The sequence below is a fragment of the Crinia signifera genome, chromosome 8, assembly GCF_055691185.1.
Source record: "Crinia signifera chromosome 8, ASM5569118v1, whole genome shotgun sequence".
NCBI lineage: Eukaryota > Metazoa > Chordata > Amphibia > Anura > Myobatrachidae > Crinia > Crinia signifera.
In genome coordinates, this window is record NC_139224.1 from 130144036 (window position 1) to 130169301 (window position 25266).

Genomic DNA, 25266 nt, shown 5'->3' on the forward strand with positions numbered 1-25266 from the left:
CCCCTACCACTGTACCCTGTGTCCTAACAGCATATTATATATAAAAGACTGTTATATAGTGACACTAGGACGTACAAATTAGTTTTCCTTAAATATATTTATATATATAAAAAACTTTCTAATAGCCAATCATTTCCTTCAGGGCGTCATAGAACAGACATCTTTCTGGGACAGTCATATGTGTGAATTTTAAAACACAAACATTCTTTCTTTCTAAAACACACTATATGTATCTGTGTATGTACCGTATGTCATTTTAACCTCTTAAATTTCAGCTGTTTATGAATTTTTCCCTTGTAATTGTGAAATAGGGAATATTAAAAGTAAAATTAATAAAGGTTACATTTTAAAATACTTTTTCAGTGCGTTCCCCCAGACAGCCCTTTCCTTCTTTTGCCTTGAAATACTGTACCCATTGCTGTAGGGAACAGCACCCCCGTATCTGATAAAAATCTGGGGTCTTCCTAACCTGTTTGAACCAGGGAACAATTAAACTAATAGGTTGTGCGAGCATGCACCAACTCCGCATGGAGTAACCCCTCTTTTCTGTGAACTTTTTTGCTGTTAAACTCAGTTTTCCTGTATGCTCAGCACCCGTCCTTCAGATAGAGATATTCATCTATTGAAAACATTTGTATTAAATCAGCCCTAAGGGCAACTAAAATATAAGGGAGACACACCTACCATGGTATACTCCCCCTTTTTTCCTTTGAAAAAACAACCAGATAAAAAACCTTGCTCTAAACATGTCCAATTTCAGTCTGACTAAGGACTTGGCAGATAGAAAAAATAAACTCAGGAATGATATTGACTCTCTATTCTCTTGTGGGGAGGATCAACCTGACACCCTGACAGGAAGCTGGTCGGATGATTTATTTGCTCTAAAAACCGCATTAATGAAACAAAGCAAAACGAGCTGGAATAGAAGCACATTCGACAGCTATCTCAAGAACCAGTTGATACCCAGAGGGCTCAGACCCAAATTATTCCCAGCTTTTGAGCTAGCGAATGGGGACCTAAAGAAAGAGTGGGAAACGGTACTGTCAAATTGCTCACGTGACCTGATGAAAATTCTCATCCAACACGATGAAATTGTCTTATCAGAACTAACGAAGGAGATAAATCATCTAGGAGACAAACTCAAAGTATTTGAGAACAATGAGTTGTTCCTCAAAAGGTATGAGAAATACCATAAAGAAATAGAGGACTTTGAAAAAGAGGTAATTGAGCGAAAAAGAAGGAAGTTCCAGCGCGATAAAACTGATTACTCTCTTAATAAAGTATTCAGATGGAATATCAAACCACAGCAAAAGGAACCCCAATAACCTCAATTCCAGTACATCAGAAATGGAATCTTCTGAAGGGAACAACTCAGATGTCTCATCTACCCGCAGACAATACAGGAAGGCTTTTTTAGGCCAGGGCAGGAGGGACACCAGAACCGAACCTGGAGAAAGATCAGGAGGGGGAAGGGGAGGAAGGAGAAAAAGAGACACCTTAGACTGGCAGGAGGAACAGAGGGAGAGGAGGAAATACCGGGAATAGGCCCAGCCCAGGGAATAGATGGGAGAGAGGAAACCGATTTATTACGAGTCATTAATTTGACAAAACGCACCCTCACCCAGGACCAAGAAAACATTTTGAGTAAGGGTCTGTCCTTTTCCCCATCATCAGACTTCGACCGCTTCGAGTGCGAGAAGGATCTACAACTCTTCATAAGAAAGATCCTATTGAAGAAGTTCTTTACTAAAAAATCTCTACAAGATACACCCACTGGGAGTGACAATATAACTCTCGATGAAAATGATGCAGTGGGGCTACAAGCACTGTTAGATCTAGAAAACGAAGCAGCCGAACCTGACAATTCCAGGCTAAGGGCACATGATCCCCGAAAAATTAAGAAGAAATCTACCTTCTTCCCTGACAATCACATCTGTCCCGCAGCTCAAGTATACCAAGATTTGGTGTCTCAAGATTTTGATAAACTCCTACAGAAAAAAGGAAAATACAAGGAGAATATAAGTAAACAAGAAAGGAAAGCCCTATCCGAAATTTCAAAATGGGACGACGTAGTCGTCAAACCGTCGGACAAGGGCGGCAACATCGTTTTGTGGCCCAGGGCAATGTACCTAGAAGAATTAAATAAACACCTGAACGATACTACATGTTACAGGAAGCTCATTTTCAATCCGAGCCAGCAATTGACTGCACAATATAATCGGATGGTACAAACAGCTCACAACAACAATATCATAAGCAAGAACGATGTGAATTTCCTTCTGACCCCCAACCCCGACCTTGTATCTACTCCCGAAGGTACATAAGAACGACCTAAGACCACCCGGGAGACCCATTTTATCAGGTATGGGCAGCCTGACGGAAAAGGCCAGTATATACGTCGACCAACACCTGAGACACCATGTAACATCTCTACCATCGTATGTCCGAGATACCACAGATGTTCTAACTAAACTCCATGGTGTCTCTGTCAACCCAGGGGTTTGGCTGGTATCATGTGACGTCGAGAGCCTGTATACCAGCATCAGTCATGATAGAGGTATACAGGCTACACAGTACTTCCTAAATATGGGAGTACATTCAGAATTTAATGAATTCCTGATCGACCTGCTCGATTTTATCCTGACCAAAAATTTCTTCGTGTGCCAAGAATCCCACTACCTCCAGGTTAGAGGTACAGCTATGGGGACCGCGTGTGCCCCCACATATGCTAACCTCTACCTGGGGTGGTGGGAGAAGGAAATGGTTTTTCATGAGTCAATGGACCAGTACACCCAAAACATCATAATGTACTTTAGATACATCGATGATGTTCTTTTTCTGTGGGAGGGCAGCCAATCTGAGCTCAAGGAATTTATATCCCGTCTGAATTGTAACGATCTCAACCTCAGACTAACATCAGAGATGAGCCAGAGGGAGATAAGTTTCCTAGATCATAAAATCATGATCGATGACGAGGGAAACATCTCCACTGACATTTTCAGAAAAAAGACTGCAACTAACAGCATATTGCATTCGGGAAGTTCTCACTTACCATCCACTATCAAAGCCATCCCTAAAGGAGAACTAATGAGAACCAAAAGAAATGTCTCCAACCCCGAAACCTTCCATGAAAGGGAAAAAGAACTCCAGTCACGCTTCAGATGAAGAGGTTACAGCAAAAGGCTGATAAAACACGCGGCGGACCAAGTGAAAACCATTTCACAAGAAGATCTCCTGAAACCAAAAATCAGGAATGACAAAGTAGAGCCCATACGCTTTATAGGCACATTTAATGTACACTGGAGGGATATCAACAATATTCTCCAGAAACACTGGGAAGTACTCAGAACTGATCAAGACCTCAATTAGATATTACCAACTAGAGTTCAAACCAGCTGGAGAAGGTCCAAAAACATAAAGGATCATCTGGTCCAAAGCCATTTACATAAAATTTGTGAACCCAAATTTAACAGAAAGGGCTCCAAGAGCTGTGGCCATTGTAAAGCATGCAGGTACATGATCCCTAAACAAGAATTCTATGACAAACATACTAGGAAATGGAAAATAGAGAGTCTAATCACCTGCACTACGGTGGGCACGGTTTACCACATGGAATGCCCCTGCGGGAAGATATATATAGGGAAAACCTCAAGACCCTTGAAAGTCCGTATCCTAGAGCATGTGGGAACAATCCGAAATGCTCAAAAAGATTCCCTGAAATTTAAAACCCTGACATCCGTGGCCAAACACTTCCTAAGACACCACGGAGGAGACCCGAGTGGTCGAAAAGTATATGGCATGCGACATATACAATTAGGGATAAGAGGAGGGGATCTGGACAAATCACTCCTGCAATTTGAAACGAAAATGATCTTCTTAATGGACAGCATGTTCCCGAAAGGGTTAAACGAAGCCAACAGCTATGCACCATACTTATGAAGTATATGTAAAAATTCTATCTGTCAATCCTGCCCTCTATGACTGCAGGCAGGGGCTGGCTGGCAACTTTCAGCCTGGGGGGCAACACAAGCAAGTGGCCCATCGCCATCGTTTCACGGGATGCGGTTAATTTGCCGGCGGTCGGGATCCCGGCGGTCGGAATCCCGACACTGGAATCCCGACCGCCGAAATCCCGAAACTTTCTCCCTCCGTGGGTGTCCACGACACCCATAGAGGGAGAATAAAATAGCGTGCCGAGCGTAGCGAGGCACCGGGACCGCTGCGTGGTGAGCGCAGCGAGCCCGCAAGGGGGGGGCGATCCATGTCCCCCCCTTGTCGGGATTTCGGCGGTCGGGATTCCAGTGTCGGGATTCCGACCGCCGGGATCCCGACCGCCGGGAAATCGTATCGGATCCCGTTTCACCACCCTATCCTCTCCTGTCTAGTATGCAGCAAGGATTAAACAATCCTTCCCCCCACACACACACATACACCAGAAACGGGGAAAGTGTTACACCTAAAGCCATCACTGTAATGCTAATTACACATAATGCCACACACACCGTAATGCCCATTACACATAATGCCAACACCGTAATGCCCATTACACATAAAGCCAACACCGTAATGTCCATTACACATAAAGCCATCACCGTAATGCCAATTAAACATAATGCCACACACCGTAATGCCCATCAAACATAATGCCACACACCGTAATGCCCATTACACATGCCACACCTTAATGCCAATTACATATAATGCCACACACCAAAATGCCCATTACACATAATGTCAACATTGTAATGCCCATTACACATAATGCCAACACCGTAATGCCCATTACACTTAATGCCAACACCGTAATGCCCATTACACATAAAGCCATCACCGTAATAACCATTACACATAAAGCCATCACCGTAATGCCCATTACACATAATGCCACACCGTAATGCCCATTACACATAATAGCCACACCTTAATGCCCATTACACATAATAGCCACACCTAATGCCCATTACACATAATAGCCACACCTTAATGCCAATTACATATAATGCCACACACCGAAATGCCCATTACACATAATGCCAACACCGTAATGCCCATTACACATAATGCCATCACCATATTACCCATTACACATAATACCAGCAACGTAATGCCCATAAAACATAATGCCAATAACGTAATGCCCATTAAACTAAATAATTATACCATATAAATGCTGCTTACCTATATCGCTTGTTGCCAGGGGTTACATGCTTCTTGCCAGGTGTTTCATTCTTGCCATGGGGATTTTTTGCAGGGGAGAGCCAGGGTACATGCTCGTCACCAAGGGGATCCATTTAAATCATACTTGCCTACTTTTGAAAACTAGTTTCAGGGAGATTTTAGCTGCTAGTGGAATGTTACATGCCACTGAGAGCTTGAGTCATGATCCGCCCAGGGGGTGTGTCTAACTCCACCTATAGACATACCTATTGCCCCTAGGGGGTGTGCCCTACAGTAGCAGAAGAAAACTTTGGGCCTGATTCATATGTCGATGCTGCTGTATGCAACACTGCATTATATGTTTTAAAGAAAATATTTCTGCCTCTCTTGAGACAAAGAGAGAAGTAAAGAGAGACCGAGAATGCATGTGTAATGCTGTGTACACACGGAGCAATATATCGCTGAGCAATATATTGCTCAGTGTCCGGTTTTCAAGCAATATATTGCTCAATGTCTCCTTTTCATCAGCGACCAGAGATGATCGCTGATGAGAAGGAGAAACTGGGGGAAACAACTGACTGCCGGGGAAAGTGCTGGTGGCAGGAGCATGCTCCTGCGACAAGCGACCATTACAGGGCTGGCCACGGGAGCGCGTTCCCGGCAATTTATCGCCCATAGCACATGAAATCACTGGCAATATGGTCGCTCAGCGACCATATTGCCAGCGATATGTGCGAAATATCGCCCCGTGTGTACACAGCTTAAGAGACAGAGGGGCGGAGTGTGTGAGACAGAGGTGGGAGAGAGAGTGGGAATGTGTGTGAGAGGGAGAGTGAGGAATGAAAAGATAGTTTGTGAGAGAGACAGACAGGGAGAGAGTGTGAGGGAGAAAGGGCGACCATTTGCATGTGCCATCAGTGGTCCTTGACCGGAGGCAAGATAAATGTTGGTCTACCACAGTCCCCTCACCAATGTATACAGCATCTATATACACACACATAGACACCTCTGTCACTCAATAAAAACACACACCTCTGTCCCACTGATGTGTCACAGCTCCCGATGTGTGTCCCATCAAGAGGGGGCTTGTGGGTCGTCTGGCTACGGTGAGAGGTGGCTTGCGGGTCGTCTGGCTCCTGTTAGAGGTGGTATGTGGGTCGGCTGTTAAAAACTGTAAAACTAAAATCACCTAAATGACAGGAGGGGCACATTCATTGGTGATCCCTCTAAATCCGCCACTGCCACTCAACACAAACACATGCACCTTTTTCTCTCAGACACATGCACACCTCTTTCAGTTAACATGTACATACACACACACACACACACACATCATTTTACCACTTAAAAACCCTCAAAACCCCTCACTTAAATACACCACATACCTGTTTCACTAAAAACACACATGCACATACACCTTTCACTGCACACACACACAGGGTAGTATTCAATGCGGCCTGCGAGGGGGTTAAACAGTGAGGATTGCAGAAAACCAGCGATCATCCCTGTTTAACCCCCCTCGCCAGCCGCTTGCCCTATTCAACGTTCTAGGGGAATCTTCGCTGTCACAGGACGGCGAGGATTGCTAATGCAGTGAACCCGCTGTATTTAGCCGCGAGTCTCGCTGCTTCTGCAGCCGCATACGCCAATTCCCCCTCATTCAAAAAACTGAGCGAGGGGGAATTGGTGAGTGGTGACAGCGAGCAGGAAGCCCTGCTCGCTGTCGCCGCTTGCCTACAGCATTGAATACATCCCACACACCTCTGTCACTTTAAAAAACATACATACACCTCATTCACTTATAAAAATCAATCACAGGCCTTTTTAAAAAAAAACGTGCAGAACATATACAGTACCATTATATTACATACATCCCCCATATTACAGCCAAGACATTATGCACACCAGCCCCCTATATTACAGCCTGTCCACATAACCATAACATTATAATACATTATGCAGCCCCCTGCCCCCCCCCCACACACACACACTGATGTATTATACACCCTCCCCCACACTGTGATGCATCATACACCCTCCCCACCCCAAACACTGTGATACATTATACACCCCCCCACACACACACTGTGATACATTATACAAACCCCCCCCCCCCCACACACACACACACACACACACACACACACACACACACACACACACACACACACACTGTGATGCATTATACACCCTTCCTCTCCCCCTCTGCATTAAATTATACACACACACACACACATTATACACAGCCTCCCTCTCCCCAGTGCACACTCACATGTCTGTGTTGCTCCTTCCTGGGAGGAACAGGGACTTCCTGGAGAAGGTCTGAGGGAGGCAGCATAGGAGCAGGGACAGAGAGCAGAGCTGGCCTGATGGATAGAGCCTGAGCCTCCTGCCGTGCTCAGTGTTTGTGGTGGGCGGGACCAGCCTCCGGGAAGTAGCAAGCAGGCAAGCCCTGTCTGTCAGCTCTCTGCTCCTCCCGAGAGTCCAGCTCCCGATGCACAGCCTGAGCCTCAGCTCAGAGTGACATCCTCCACTGTCCAGCAATCGGGAGCATAGGCAAGCCTGATTTAAATAGCGCGCCAGCGCTACCCGAATCCGCACTTCCGGGTAGCGCTGGCCGCACTGTTCTCTTCTGACAGACACTAGAGGTAAAGCAGTACCTCTAGTGTCTGTCTCCTATAAGGTGGCGGCCATTTTTGAAGAGGCCGTCACCTTACATTCGTGCGGCCAGGAATAGCTTGTGCTGGTGGCCGGCGGCGGGCTGCGTCGGTGATGGCTGGGCTGCGGCAGCGTGTGCAAGATGCACACAGCGGCCCAGCCAGTAGATAGTCATGCCAGCCTGGGGGGCATGTGGCACTCTGTCCCCCGGCCCAGCCCGCCTCTGACTGCAGGGCACATCATCTAAATAAATACTGCCCTAAGAACAAGAAATCATTCATAGATACTTACCTCCCTAAAACAACGCCCAGGCCACAAAAGTATGATCACCCTCACCATATGTCAACCACAGAAGGACACATTGGTCCTAGATTTGACATTGGTAGAGCTATGTGACACTCAATAAATATCTACATTATAGGGATCATAGACCAAACAAGAAACCCCCTATAAGCCCCAAATTACATATTCGGTATACCCATACCAAAATACCCATATTTACCCTGTGGATTTAACTTACCTTGTGAATTTAACATACGATTCCAATAACTAAAACATACCTATGAAGATATGTATTTCACCTACCCCAGCGATCAATAGGGTACCACAGTCAGGAAGTAATTGATACCTGAACCAAATATATGTAGTGATACCTTCTCCTTTAAAAATATAATACTACACCAGGAGGTCACAAATATGAGGACACATCGACATGGGAATTATACCGATACTTACCTGAATGATGGGCCCAATATATGGCAATATTTCAATTCACCTAAAGACAGATGTCCCAATATTCTCTTTTTATATGATCCTTCACTTTTTCTAAGTATCTTTCATTATTATCAATATCTAAGTATACTTTACTTCCAACAATAACAATCCATTATTATCAATACCCCTTTTTGGTTTTATCTTTCATTAATATCTTTTCACACATAAGCAAACCACTACCAGGGACGTGCAGTCAGGGGAGGCAGGGGAGGCAGAGCCTCACCTGTCATAACTGATTTAAAAAAAAAAATACAAAGATGACATTTATAACACATATGCTGTGTTATAAAAATCTTTTTTGATTTTTTTTTTTTAAATAGTTATAAGGTGGGACACTGTGGGAGGCTGGGCGGCAGCGGGAGCTATGCCTCCCACTGATAATTGAGACTGTCGGGCAGAGGGGGGCGGGGATAACCCGCAGGGAGAAAATAGGCTGAGAAGCCCATTGAAATTGTATATGGAAGCGGCATCTACTCCTCTGCCTCAGTGACAGGGACAGATGCCCCTGTCACTGAGACAGATGTGATAGGACAACGGAGCAGGCTGTCACTCACTGACAGCCTGTCACGTTGCCCCTGAGCTGCATAGTGTGTGTCAGTGTCGGCTCCCGTATCCCCGCACACAGAGTACAGCTGCCTAGGGGGCCCGAGGCTAAGCACGCTGTCCCCTGCACCATACTTGCCTACACTCCCGTTTCAGGCACCCTTCTCCCGGAGCCCCGCAAAGCCCTTTCAATCTCCCGGTAATCCAAGCCCCATCCTAAAATCCGGAGTGCGCATGCGCGAGTACGGCCGCGATGTGGGCGGAGCTTAGCGCGATAATAGGCCAGCCAGTCGCGGGACAAACAGCATCAGACTGAGCCGCCCAGGCCAGCAGGGTCACCTGAGTGACCGCACAGCTGACTCACCAGAGATCGTGGCAGCAGCATTGCAGCAGCTATGGATCTCTCTGCCCCCACAAACACACCCCCGCTGCACGCTGGAGGCATCCAGAAGGAGGAGGGAGGGGAGCTAGTGCGGTGAGCTGCTGGAGAGAAGACTGACAGCCGAGTAAGCTGGGAGCTCAGAGGAGATGCTGGGGGAGGAGCAGGAGTGCCCGGGCTGCAGGTTAGTAATTATGTGACGTTCTTCCCCAGCAGCTCCATAGGCTGCACTATGTTTAGGTATCTGTGTGATGTGCTATGTTTGTGTGTGTGTGTAGCTTGGCACTGACCCCAATGTGTGTTTATAGGTGACTCCTGTGTGTCTGTGTCAACTGGCCTTGTGTGTGTGTGTGTGTGTGTGTGTAAGCTGGCTCTGTCCCCTTTTGTGTGTATGTGTAGGCTGACACTATACCCTGGGGTTGACCCCTGTATGTGTCTATAGGTGACCCCAGTGTAGTGGGGTAACTATAGAGAGTGCAGGGGGTACAATTGATATGGGGCCTTGCAATTTCAGGGATTGGCGGGCCCAATAAGTATCCCCACTACACTTCATTTTTGCCCCCCCCCAACGCGGGGTCTGGGGGAGGCAAGTGTGCTGGCCCCTAGCAGCTTACTTTTTGGTAACTCATATTGTTCTCTTATTATGATTTGACCATACTCAGCTTTATCTTACTTGTAGATTTATGGTATAGTGATATTCACAGATCTGTTGTTCACTACACCATACCATATTGTGTGCATTGTTTTAAATATATTTTACATCCTGATGTAATTTATCTATTGATTGTATTTTTTTGTTTGTTTACATTTATGCCAATACCAACATTGTGACAGGTTAATAAATGTTGCTATACTTGACACTCTGACTATTCTATCATATATAGACACAACACCCCACGGTTGACACTCTACATTTGTCACATGTGCAGCTTAATAAACCAGTAGGTGTTTATCACAATAATGTGCAATGGGCATTAAAGCGCGTGTAGTGTAATGTATAATAAACATTACGGTGTGTGGCATAATGTTAACAGGCATTACGGTGTGGCATAATGTGGCCATGCTCTTATTGTCATGCAGCCACTCCCCTAGTTTCATGTAACCACAACTACTCATGTCAGATGAACACTCCCATTTGACATGTGACCATGCCTGCAGGAAAGCGCTACCAGTACCACTGAGAAATAAACTCTGCTTGCACCACTGGCTAACACTGGCCCCTGTTGTGTGTGTTTAGCTTGGCCTTGATCCCTTCGTACACAACACACCCCTTCATCTGTGTGCCATGCAAACTCTCACACTATCTAGAATCTCCCTGAAACTAGTTTCCAAAAGTAGGCAAGTATGCCCTGCACCCATTAGAATAGTGGTTTTTTTTAAACATTTATAAGTAGTGCCGCGAGGGCTGAAGCTGCAGCGGTGCGGCTGCCCTGTGTAATCCCCAACCTTCCCCCTCAACCTTTGGTTCAGCGGCGGTGGGCGCGCAGTGTAGATAGAGCTGATCCAGCACTCCTACCCCGTTCTGACGCTGACGCTGCCGGGCGGGATGGAAGGATCTAGGCAACAACTGAATCACAGAAAAGACACTGAGACCCTGCCCGACAGGCAGGAGGAGCAAAGACCCGGCGCGGACATGCGGAAGGACCAGCACTGAGGTTGACACCGCCACACCGGCCAACCCTGCTGCACTGCAGGACCAGGTACCAAGCACTGCTTGTACTGAAGGAGGAGGGGGACAGCGCAAGGTACATAATGTACCTGGGGGGGATGGGATTAGAAAGATGATGCCTGTGTCAGCCATTGCAAACCCCTGACCGCCCCCCCTCTCTCTTTTTGTGTCCACTCTTTTCCTCTTTTCACTTACCCTCACCCTCACCGTTTCCCCCACATTTCTTCTCACCTCCAGCCCCCTTCTCTCTACCCCCTTTCTCTCTCCCCCTGTCCTTTCAACCCTCTCTCTAAGGGCCAAATGTATCAAGCTTCAAAAAGTGATGAAGTGCAGAGTGATAAATAACCATCCAATCATCTCCTACCTGTCGTTTTTCAAACCCAGGCAGTAGCATGGCAGGTAGGAGCTGATTGGCTGGCTGTTTATCACTATCCATTTTATCACCTTTTCAAGCTTGATACATCTGGCCTTAACTCTCCCTACATCTCTCTCTGCCCCTAGTCTCTTTGAGGTTAATGTGGTACGCAGTGAATAGCATCGGGGAGTGGGACTATTATAGTCAGAATGCTGCTAAATTGGAGAATGCTTGTACTCGAGGGTGTGTGAAGCAGGGTGATGGGGAATGTCAGAGAGACTGGGGCATGTGGGGAAGCAAGGTAATCAGGAATGTCAGGGAGACTAGGGATGCACAGGGGGCATGTGGGGAAACAGCGGGGTGGGGAATGCAATGGAAACTGGTGGCATGCAGGTGGCATATTGTGACTCATTGCTATGAGTCACAATGGCTCATATATGTTGCTGCCACCCAGCCTGCTCCAATCCGCTAGAGGCCAGACCCTTAATATCTACAGTGAGTAAATTAGGCTCATCTGCTGCCTGCCCTAAGCTCAATTTCAGTCTGGAGGGAGAAGAGGGTCTGTGATCTATGCTCCTCCATTCTCCTCTCCCTACTGCTCCATCCCTCTACTTCCTCCCTGTCATAAACTGCCATTCCCATACTGCTTCTGTCCGTAACCTCGGCCTTTTACCCACTTCCATTGTAATTATGGTGTGTGGCATAATTTTTAAGGGACATTACAGTGTGTGTCATAATGTGTCATGTTCATTACAGTGTGTGGCATAATGTGTCAGAAGCAACCCGCACCCACTGTTCCCCAGAAAGTCCATCGGTGCTGGCTCCACCAAGCCAGTGCCTCACCAACCACTAACCTCACCGCACGTCACTGACCACTACTTATTTTTTATATTCAAAGCATTATATCACTTTTTTCACGTTATTTATATTATTTCACATGTTATTTGATATGTGACATAAATTACACACAGGCACAGTTGTTTATCAACACAATTTTATTTATTTTTCGTTTTTCACATCACTTGTTTTCACATGATTTATTTACTCATTTATGTCACCTTGAAACCATCACCAGATCATCACATTATGATTTTCCAACTATAACAATTATCACCTTTTACTTACTATGAAAAACCTATATCCAAATTCTTAATATACACCCATGATAATTACATATAATACTCAAATATTCACTTCTATGCTAAGCCACTGATAAAAAGAATACTATTCAACTCACAAAATAATAAGATATAATTTTTAAGCATCACCAGATATATATATATATAAGATCTCCATCAAGGTTTTGCTGCCTTATATAACATAAAAATTCAAGGCAATATCTTGAACCCTTTAGAGGGACACTAATTAAAATCTAAGAATAAAACCAAATAAAAATCGAATTAATAAAAATATACATAGGATAAAATACATATATAATATGCAGGAACTAAAAGGAGAATAGGAATCTGTATAACAATCGGATAAGATTGAAATATATGAATATAAAAACTCACACCTATGATAAACTTAAAAAGAAACCTGATATTCTGCAAACCAACTGTACCCTATACATTATACAGGGGTCAGGGTGGGAGCATGAATATGTATACTAGTATACAGGTATCAATAACCTATAAACCTGGACACTGGACATCGACACCCCAAATGACGGAATGTCATTAAGCAATACAAGAGAATAAGGGGTCAAAATATAAGATACTTCGAAGCTCTCTAAATGTAATTTTTACATATATGAAATACCGCTATTATTATGGAATACATATGCCGGGGTTAGGGAATTTGATGGGATTACAATACCCATTACCGGGTTTAACAGACCAAAGCCCGGCCATTGGACAGCTTCATCACATGGTACTAGCTGTCATTACCCACGTGACCACCAGAATAGGTCACGTGGGCATGTAAACAGGAAGCGCTACTACAAGATGGTAGTAGTAAGCGCTGGCCGGATGACGCGGGACGCCGGTCACGTGACGCGGGACGCCGGTCACGTGACGCGGGACGCCGGCGGCGCAGGGGGATTGCATCACCCACACAGGGGAATGCAATTGATAATAATAACACTATCAAGTCCGTGATAGGCGAACTTAAACACATGACCACCATACTGCATTTTGATTGGCTTGGGGATATCGGTAAATAGGGTCAGAGCAAGGCTATCTGGTTGGCCTTGACAAAGCTGTAAACAGCGAAACGTTGCGTTGCGTTGGCACCTTGCCTATCCCAGAAATGTCTGTTAGCCTGATTTGTATACATTAGAAATGTTGTGCTAGATAGTGACAGATTATTCTTAAAGGGGTAGTATTAAACTACACCCTGTGAAAACTTGGTAGCAAAGTGCATAAACTTTAGATATCAGTGAGATAGTGCAACAAGATCTCTATAGTAATATCACTATAACCCATTTATGGGAATTAAATGTGCCCTATAATAAATGGGAACTCTGAATAATACCAAAGTCTGACCACTAGAGGGCGCCAAGAGACTGCACAAAATCTATGAGATAACATCATTCAGCCTCCTATCTCACTGTAGATCATTGTTTGAAAGCCCCTACCACTGTACCCTGTGTCCTAACAGCATATTATATATAAAAGACTGTTATATAATGACACTAGGACGTACAAATTAGTTTTCCATAAATATATATATATATAAAACTTTCTAATAGCCAATCATTTCCTTCAGGGCGTCATAGAACAGACATCTTTCTGGGACAGTCATATGTTTATGAATTTTTCCCTTGTAATTGTGAAATAGGGAATATTAAAAGTAAAATTAATAAAGGTTACATTTTAAAATACTTTTTCAGTGCGTTCCCCCAGACAGCCTTTTCCTTCTTTTGCCTTGAAATACTGTACCCATTGCTGTAGGGAACAGCACCCCCGTATCTGATAAAAATCTGGGGTCTTCCTAACCTGTTTGAACCAGGGAACAATTAAACTAATAGGTTGTGCGAGCATGCACCAACTCCCCATGGAGTAACCCCTCTTTTAAGTTAATTGTCTCCCAAGAAATTTAACTCTAGAATGAATGTGTGTCCTTGGACATGTGGTAGGGATAATAGATTGTAAGCTCAACTGGGGCAGGGTCTGATGTGAATATTCTTTGCAAAATATGTGTGTGCTATATAAATAACTAAATAGATAATAAATAAATATAAGCCAAAGCTGAGAGCCAGGAGCAGGACTGAGCTGAAAATCCTGTCTTATGGCGCCTAGTGAATTATGTTGCTGTTGTTTATCTATACCACTCCTTAACTCTTATGCCTAGAAATAACTGACACGAACACCTTATCTAAAATAAGACACGGACACCAACTGCGTAAGGTTAAAAGGTCATAAATATTTATTGAAATGGTATGACCCCTATTTGTATAAGGGATGGCAAAGAAAACACTTGAGACCAGCACCAGTTCCGGGTGTTGCCATGGTAGCGACCGTAGCGCCCCAATCTAGCAACACCCCTTCGCGTGAGGTACAGCCCGCGCTGTGACGGACATACCGCCCCCTTCTATTGCATGACGCGGACCTTCCAGGAAGTGTCCGACGCCCCCAGCCGGAGCATGGGGACTCGCCCGCCTTCTTGGCAAAGGGGGGGCAATACTGCACAGAGACCACCTGACACCCCACCTGACTGCTGGTCGAGAGCGCCTTCTCGCCGATTGTTAACTAAAGCTATGGCATAAGTGCCGAATTTGGTGAAATGGCGTCAGGCCAGGTAGAACAGAGGAAAAAAGGGGGTAGGGAGGGTGGGGATCCAGACTCAAAGAGGCTTACTTCCTGGCTGCAATCCCTAATATACCCCTCTCTAGGCTGACGCCCCCTTACACCCTGATTGGCAGGTCTACCTGCCACTCACTGCTATTACCTATGGCTATGCACTGATGCTGCTGTTACAATGCTTCTGGACAACAAATTCCCAGGCTCTTAAATTCCCTCTGACCTATGCGGCCCTCGCTCTATCTAAGACTATCTCTCTCTGCTGTAACATCCACATGCTTTTGAACTCTATTGGGTACATTTGCAAGCAAGTGTCTTCACTGCAGAACATTGCATCCCTTGTGTGTGGGATTGTCTTATAGGTAAATTCAACTTTGTCACAGGCATACGTGCAGACTATCTCTCTCTGCTGTAACATCCAAATGCTTTTGAACTCTATTGGGTACATTTGCAAGCAAGTGTCTTCACTGCAGAACATTGCATCCCTTGTGTGTGGGATTGTCTTATAGGTAAATTCAACTTTGTCACAGGCATACGTGCAGACTATCTCTCTCTGCTGTAACATCCACATGCTTTTGAACTCTATTGGGTACATTTGCAAGCAAGTGTCTTCACTGCAGAACATTGCATCCCTTGTGTGTGGGATTGTCTTATAGGTAAATTCAACTTTGTCACAGGCATACGTGCAGACTATCTCTCTCTGCTGTAACATCCACATGCTTTTGAACTCTATTGGGTACATTTGCAAGCAAGTGTCTTCACTGCAGAACATTGCATCCCTTGTGTGTGGGATTGTCTTATAGGTAAATTCAACTTTGTCACAGGCATACGTGCAGACTATCTCTCTCTGCTGTAACATCCACATGCTTTTGAACTCTATTGGGTACATTTGCAAGCAAGTGTCTTCACTGCAGAACATTGCATCCCTTGTGTGTGGGATTGTCTTATAGGTAAATTCAACTTTGTCACAGGCATACGTGCAGACTATCTCTCTCTGCTGTAACATCCACATGCTTTTGAACTCTATTGGGTACATTTGCAAGCAAGTGTCTTCACTGCAGAACATTGCATCCCTTGTGTGTGGGATTGTCTTATAGGTAAATTCAACTTTGTCACAGGCATACGTGCAGACTATCTCTCTCTGCTGTAACATCCACATGCTTTTGAACTCTATTGGGTACATTTGCAAGCAAGTGTCTTCACTGCAGAACATTGCATCCCTTGTGTGTGGGATTGTCTTATAGGTAAATTCAACTTTGTCACAGGCATACGTGCAGACTATCTCTCTCTGCTGTAACATCCACATGCTTTTGAACTCTATTGGGTACATTTGCAAGCAAGTGTCTTCACTGCAGAACATTGCATCCCTTGTGTGTGTGATTGTCTTATAGGTAAATGCAACCAAATATCTGATCTGTGTAAATAACAACAGTACCTTGCCTGTGTGTAGTGAGGCATGTATTTTTTATTCTAAAAGAGATATAGTATCCTGGAATGCCAGAACTGTTTTTGTAAGCCACTTTTATTGCTCTGTATAGCAGGGGGTGGGGACTGAGGGTGTAGATTCCAATTATTGGAAATTGGGAAGAAGGCATTGTTAGAGTATATTAGTTCTCATTGCATACGGCTGTGGCCATAGTTTAGCTGTGGCCCTGTATTGAAGTGGACCGTTTTAAAGTGGGAAAACAGAGTCATAACTACGAGCGTTATACCTGCGTTACACCGAAGGAAAACTGAAGTCAAACTACTACAAATCAACAAAAACACACATGGACTGCATTGATACCTCAAGAGTATGTAATGCATCTCCAATATGCTCTCTTTATTTCTGTGTTATGCAAACTCTTGTATGATTTGAAAAGTTCTGATTTAATGAATTGTTTGTAATTGTTATTACTTGTTTGGTGAAGTTGTTCAGTGAAGTATAGTTTAGTGTTGCATTCTGCCTGATGTCTACTCAAACACAGTGCAAATTATCTCCTTTGACCATTTGGCCATTAGTGTTCAGGTGTAGCCTGACCTGAACAGACTCACTATATTCTTAGAATTAGTGACCTGCAGCTTTTCTGAACAGTAAAAAAAATAAAAACAGACATTGAACAACATCATCAAACAGGTAATTTCAACTTTAGATTTCAATTTTGTACTGTATGAACATGGCTAGGAATAACAGATGCACAGGCAAAATTTTTAAAACTATGTGTGCAAATGCTAGAAGCCTAGTAGACAAAATTCCTGATCTAATCGCAATAATGACAAGGGATGACCTAGACATTGTGGCTATCACAGAGACATGGTGGAATGAGAACCATGGCTGGGACGTAGCTATACCAGGATACAATTTATTTAGGAAGGACAGAATGGGAAGAATCGGAGGAGGGGTAGCAATGTATGTAAAGAAAAACATAAATGCTACTTTAATACAAAACATTGAAGAAAAAACTGAGGCTCTTTGGGTGACCATAGAAATGGGGGAGAAGGACATTATTCGTACTGGGGTCATCTATAGGCCACCAGGCCAGGGGCAGGATTTGGACAGGAGCCTATTGCTTGATGTCACTAAAATGGCTTTAAAGGGAGAAGTCATAATCATGGGAGACTTTAATCTACCTGATGTGAATTGGGAGGAGTCTTTTGCAAGATCATCTACAAGTGGCAAATTTCTAAATTCCCTACAGGGAGCCTCTCTCAAGCAATTGGTGAGGGAGCCGACTCGCAAAGACTCAATATTAGATTTAATACTCACAAATGGTGACAGGATATCAGACATATATGTGGGTGAGAACCTGGGATCCAGTGATCATCAAGCAGTATGGTTTAGTATCAAGGCAGGGTCCAACTCCAGTCACACAAAAACTAAGGTGTTGGATTTTAGGAAGGCTGACTTTGCAAAAATGGGGAGATGTTTAAGCGACTCATTAGCGGATTGGACGAACTTGAAAGGAGTGCAGGAGAGGTGGAGAAAATTAAAAAGTGCAATACTAAAGGCAACGGACCTTTGTATTAAAAGGGTTAAAAGTACCAGGAAAAGGAAGCCAGTGTGGTTTACAAAAGAGGTATCAACTAGTGTAAAAGCAAAAAAGATGGCCTTTAGGACATACAAGCAGACTCAAAATAATAATGACAAAGAAGTGTATCTTGCCAGACGCAAAGAGGCTAAGAAAGTGATCAGGCGTGCCAAGGCACAAGCTGAGGAGAAAATGGCTCAGTTGGTAGATAAAGGAAACAAAACTTTTTTTAAGTATATAAATGAAAGGAGAAAATCAAATGGAGGAATAATAAGACTGCGGACAGACACTGAGAATTTGGTGGAGGGAGACAAGGCAATTGCAGATCATCTAAATAATTACTTTTGCTCTGTATTCACTATAGAAGGAGAAGGGAAGGGACCACAGTTAAGTTGCAAGGACATTCATAAAAATAAGGTAGATGGAGGTACATTTACTAGGGAGAAAGTCCTAACAGAACTTTCAAGACTGAAAGTGGATAAATCAATGGGGCCAGACGGAGTGCATCCAAGGATACTAAAAGAACTAAAAGATGTGTTGGTAGCGCCATTAACAGATTTATTCAATCAGTCACTAGATACAGGTGCAGTTCCAGAGGACTGGAGAAAAGCAAATGTAGTTCCACTGCACAAAAGCGGAAGCAAAGAAGAAGCAAGTAACTACAGACCAGTGAGCCTTACATCAGTAGTAGGGAAAATAATGGAAACACTATTAAAATTAAGAATAGTGGAATATCTTAAATTAAACAACTTACAGGATCCAAAACAGCATGGTTTTACTGCAGGGAGATCATGCCAAACAAGTCTCATTGACTTTTTTGACTCCGTGACCAAAATACTAGATGAAGGGGGGGCTGTAGATGTGGCATATCTAGACTTTAGTAAGGCATTTGACACTGTCCCACATCGCAGGCTGCTAAATAAACTTGAAAGTGTGGGATTGGATTATAAAACAATTAAATAGATAAGAACCTGGTTGCAGGATAGGAAACAGACAGTTGTCGTAAATGGAGTGCATTCTATGGAGGGACATGTTACCAGTGGAGTACCCCAGGGATCTGTACTTGGACCAGTGCTCTTTAATATCTTTGTTAGTGACATTGCAAATGGTATTGAAGGGAAAGTATGCCTTTTTGCAGATGATACAAAGATATGCAACAGAGTAGACACACCAGGAGGGGTAAATCAAATGACTGATGATCTAAGTAAACTTGAGAATTGGTCAAGAGAATGGCAACTACAGTTTAATGCTAAAAAATGCAAAATTATGCACTTGGGACTCAAAAACCCAAAGGCTCAATATAGTATCAAGGGTACTATAATGGAAACTACTGAGGAGGAAAGAGATCTAGGAGTCACTATTTCAAGTGACTTAAAGGCAGGGAGGCAATGTAACAAAGCAATGAGGAAGGCTAGTCAGATGCTTGGTTGACGTAATAATGCCACTTTATAGGTCATTGGTACGACCTCATCTGGAATACTGTGTCCAGTTCTGGAGGCCATATCTTCAGAAGGATATAAATACATTGGAGAGTGTACAAAGAAGGGCAACTAAAATGGTTCATGGCCTACATCACAAAACTTACCTGGATAGACTAAAAGATCTTAACATGTATAGTTTGGAGCAGAGAAGGGAAAGGGGGGACATGATAGAAATCTTCAAATATATCAAGGGTTTTAACATAGTACAGGTGGGAAATTTTCTTCAAAGGAAAACAAGTAATAAAACACGAGGACATGCACTGAAACTGGAGGGAGGTAGGTTCAGGGGAAATGTTAGAAAGAATTACTTCACAGAAAGGGTAGTGGATAAGTGGAATAGCCTCCCATCAGAGGTGGTAGAGGCTAAGACAGTAGAACAATTTAAACATGCTTGGGATAGGCATATGAATATCCTTACAAAGAAATAAGGATTAAAAAGGGTTGAGTTTACCTGAAGGGTAAAAAACGGGCAGACTAGATGGGCCAAATGGTTCTTATCTGCCGTCAAATTCTATATGTTTTAAGGCGCCTAGTGAATTATGTTGCTGTTGTTTATCTATACCACTCCTTAACTCTTATGCCTAGAAATAACTGACACGAACACCTTATCTAAAATAAGACACGGACACCAACTGCGTAAGGTTAAAAGGTCATAAATATTTATTGAAATGGTATGACCCCTATTTGTATAAGAGATGGCAAAGAAAACACTTGAGACCAGCACCAGTTCCGGGTGTTGCCATGGTAGCGACCGTAGCGCCCCAATCTAGCAACACCCCTTCGCGTGGGGTACAGCCCGCACTGTGACGGACATACCGCCCCCTTCTATTGCATGACGCGGACCTTCCAGGAAGTGTCCGACGCCCCCAGCCGGAGCATGGGGACTCGCCCGCCTTCTTGGCAAAGGGGGGGCAATACCGCACAGAGACCACCTGACACCCCACCTGACTGCTGGTCGAGAGCGCCTTCTCGCCACAGCCTGAGTTCCAAAGACCCAAGGGGTCGTCACCCGGAACCAGGCCCCGCCATCCAACAAATAACCAACCTACGCTAAACTACCCTAAACTAGCAAAAATGTCCTGAAGAAAAACTGCCATACCGGTGTCCGACAGATGGACCCCGTCAGGCCTGTACAAACCGGGGGACCCAGTCACTATGGAGGGATGCCTAACCGCCGAGCCACCTATGGCAACAACGTGCCTAGTCACTGCGTGGTTCAACTTCCTCCTGGTTCTTTCAATTGCTAACACATTCCGGAACCCACGCCAGTTAACGCGTGGAATGACGTCAGACCAAACCAGTCTCAAGCCCGGCCAGAGTTCCAATAAGCGTGACAAATCTGTCTTGATCTTGATCGTTAGATCAATACCAGTACTCTTCGCCAAGTCGTTGCCACCTAGGTGGATGACTAGCACGTCGGGACGGCCCCACCTACGGGCTTTGGCGGACACGAGGTCCCAAAAAACGTCCCACTGTAGGCCCCGGACCCCAAACCAGCGTGTTTCTAGGGCCCTAGCTATGACGGGAGCCCCGGAGGCTAATGGGTGCCTAGCAGCCCAGAAAATAAAGGAGTGTCCTATGAACCAAACCCTACCCAGAGTAAATTCGGATGGGGAGGGGGCTGAAAAAAGAAGAAACCTAGTGGTTAACATCATGATATACTGTACACACAACAGAAATACATTTACTACGACCCAAGTGAAGGGGAAAAACTTAAAAAACCTCCTGTGAACTTTAGGGGGAAGCCAATTGAATTAGTCCACCATAGAAGGAAAAATAAAAAAATTACCTTCACACCGTCGATTCCGGAATGCTAGCATTCCAGAACCGATTGTAAACAATCGTTTTTGGGCCGGCGCAACAGGCGCCTACTCTACTACTTATCTAACTTATCTAACCTTACATATCTCTTATAAGCGGAAGACTTCCACCTGCCAACCGCCTGAATAGCGGAAGGTGGAAGCCCTGCCGCCGCTGCGCAAGTGGCTGCTCCAATTCGGAAAGAGTGAGTTCCGAAATCTTGCTCCCGCAGACCCAATTCACCCAAACATCGCCGAAACACAGCCGAAAACTGGAATCGGGTCAGTGGTAGCCCATCCGCATGTGCTAGGAACTGCAAGGCGGTTCCTGGTCTGCGGGAGCTATAGTCCTCAGACAAGGACACTGGACATGTAGCAGCGTTAGCCTGTACTTTCAGGGTAACCCAATGGCCCCTGCCCAATTGGTCCGTCTTGGACCTCTTGATTTTGCACAATACCTGTCCTCCTCGAGAGATTACGTCTTCCCCGAGGAGTCCAGTGGGGGAGTGCTTGCTGGCTGCCACCAGCTCGCCTATGCAAAATGCGCCATAGAACGCGAATGCGAATGCAACCTTAAATAAAGACGCCTCAAACTCGGTCTCTGCTACTGAGGCTAAACATCCTATCAGCTCCCCTAGCAAGTTCTCGTCTATAGGTTTACGTGAGTCCGGGGGCACCGGACGCACCTTAGCCCAACCTTTCATGGCTTTAGATAGGACAAAGGACCTTGGGGTCTGGGTCTCCGCGTAAGCGCGAATGAAAAGCGATGCCTGCCAAAGCCGCCGCCATAGCCGACTTTGACCTGCCTCGCCTATGGTGACCCCAAACGAAAGTGAGTAACCGGTCGTTGACCGACTTACCGCTGGCCTCGGGAGAGCCCTGAAACGCCGACCAATCCTGCCAAGCAGCCCCATAAGCTCTACCGGTGGAAGGGGCCAAAGACAATAAAGCAAGGTCCGTCATGCCGGCTCTATGATCTGCCACACAGAAGGGGGACAACTAAGCCCCAGTGGTGACGCTTCTGGAGCCAACTCCCTAAACCTTCCAAACTGAAATCTAGAAAGAGCGTCTGCTACACTATTATCCACCCCCGGGACATGTTTGGCTCTAAAATGAATGTTGTGCCGTAAGCAGAGTAACACCAAATGCCTCAGGAGGCGCAAGGCCTCGGGAGATGCCGTTCGCTGATTATTAATGGCATGCATGACCCCTAGGTTGTCACACCAGAACACTATGTGCTGGTTCGCTAGATGCGAGGCCCACAGTTCTGCCGAGACTATGATCGGGAAAAGTTCCAGCAGCAGTAGGTTGACCGTGAAACCGCGGTCAACCCACGACTGAGGCCACTTTGCGGCGCACCATTCCCCATGGAAGTACGCCCCGAAGCCCGACGAACCCGCCGCGTCCGTGAACAACTGCAGTTCAACGTTAGAGGCGGGGTCTGAAGGCCAGATGAGTTCCCTGTTAAAGTGTTCCAGGAATGTGGACCACACCAACAGGTCATCCCTCATTTCCCTGCAAAGCCTAACGGTGTGATGGGGGTCCCTCACCCCAGCTGTGGCCCTTTCGAGCTTACGGCAAAACACTCTACCCATTGGGATGATGCGGCATGCGAAGTTAAATGATCCTAGCAGAGACTGCAACATGCGCAGCTGGACCCTCCTCTTCTGTCTGCACTCCCTTATGAGGGCGAGTAGTTTAACCACTTTGTCTTCAGGGAGTCTACAACATCCTGCCCCCGTATCTATCTCTATGCCCAGACACAGTGGCGTAACTCCCGGAGGCAATGGAGACATTGGCCGCCGGGCGTTAGCCACTAGGGGGGGCACAGAGGAGCCGACACCAAGAGCCTGTGACTGACTTCTGCAGTGAGCGGTAACCACCCGCTGCTGCAGTTGTCACAGGAGAGGAGAGAAGGAGCCAGCGCTGCCCACAACTATTGGATGGCAGGACAAGTAATCTGACCTGCAGCAGCAGCAGCCAGGTCATGGTGACACACTACACTGCAGATGAAACTGAAAGTAAACTCGTACAGCTCCTAGCAGCCCTTGCTGCTGGAAGCTCAGTTTACTTTAGTTTCTACAGCAGCCAGATCAGGAAGGAGCTGGAGCTGGTTATCTCAGCTCAGCCCCTTCCCCAGCCTCCCAAGAGTTTTCTAAAACAGCCAGTAGCAGGCTCCAGAGCAGCAGTCCGAAAAGGGGGCGGGGCTAAACGGAAGGACCTTCGGCAGCATGGTGAGTGTAACTGTATCTATGTATATATCTGTGTGTGCGTGTGTGTGTAACTATTATACTGTATAAATGTGTGCATACTGTAGGTGTGACTGTATATGTATGCATACATGTGTTTGACTATTTATATATGTGAGTTAGTTATGCATAGATGTATGTATGTATGCATGCATGTGTGTGACTGTAATGCTATCTGTAGTGTCTGGGGGTCACAGGTGCTCTCTGTAGGATCTGGGAGCCATCAATACTATCTGTAGTGTATGGGGGGGGGGGGGTAACCAATGCTATCTATGGGTCGCAGGTACTGTCTGTAGATCTGGGGGTCAATTATGCTATGTATGTGTAGTTGGGTGTATGTGTGTGTGTGTGTGGGGGGGGGGGGCACTAAAATCTTTGTCGCCTCCGGGCACCTGGTATGTACTTACGCCACTGCCCAGACATGACAGAACCTTGGTAGGGCCCTCTGTCTTATTTGCTGCAATGGGGACCCCTAGGGAAACCATGATCTCCATGGCTGCCGCTAATATGTTCCCGCAAGTGCGTCAGTCTCCTGGCCCTACAAAGAGAAAATCGTCCAGGTAGTGCGCAACTCCTCGACAGCCTGTGTCGGTTTGAATGCACCAATGTAAGAAGGAACTGAATTTCTCAAAATAAGAGCAGGAGACGAAGCACCCCATGGGCAGGCACTTGTCTATGTATATCCCCCCGTCTAGCCGAAAACCCATGAACTTAAAAGACTGTGGGTGCAACGGTAGGAGGCGGAAAGCCGACTCTATGTCCAGCTTAGCCATAAGGGTGCCCCTACCAAAATCCCGGACCATGACGAGGACCTCATCGAATAATTGATAACGCACGCTGCAATAGTATTCGGGGATGGCGTCGTTGATGGACGCCCCGTGGGGGTAAGACAAATGCTGAATCAGCCTGTATTTGCCGGGTGTTTTCTTGGGAACCACTCCCAAAGGTGAGAAACACATTTCAGGCAATGGCTCGGTCTGAAAAGGCCCCGCCATGCGGCCCAGCCCTATTTCAGCTCTTACTTTAAGTCTTACCACCTCGGGGAAGTCCCTCGCTGACTTGAGGTTTTTGTGGGACACTACTGACACTGACTCAGGAATGGGTAAGTGGAAACCGTGGGCAAAACCTAGACCTAGGAACGATGCGTCGGCCCTGTTGGGATAACTGGCCAGGCGGCGCAAAAGCTCCCGCACCACTATCGGGGAGGGGGCCTTACTTATTGCTAGTGCTGGCGTCGCCTTGGTCGGCGTGGCGCCCGGGTGCTCGACAAGATTTGCCCGGGTGCCCTGCTCCACAATAACGGCATTCGTGACGGAAGCGGCATTTTGCGCCCCGCTCACACTTGCCGTCGTTAAACGCAAAGCACTTCCCCTTGCCGCCGGGTTTAGCCCCGGGTTTCCCCCCTGGAAAGGACTTTTTTGAGGTGTGTTCCGTGGAGGGCTGCCCCTTGC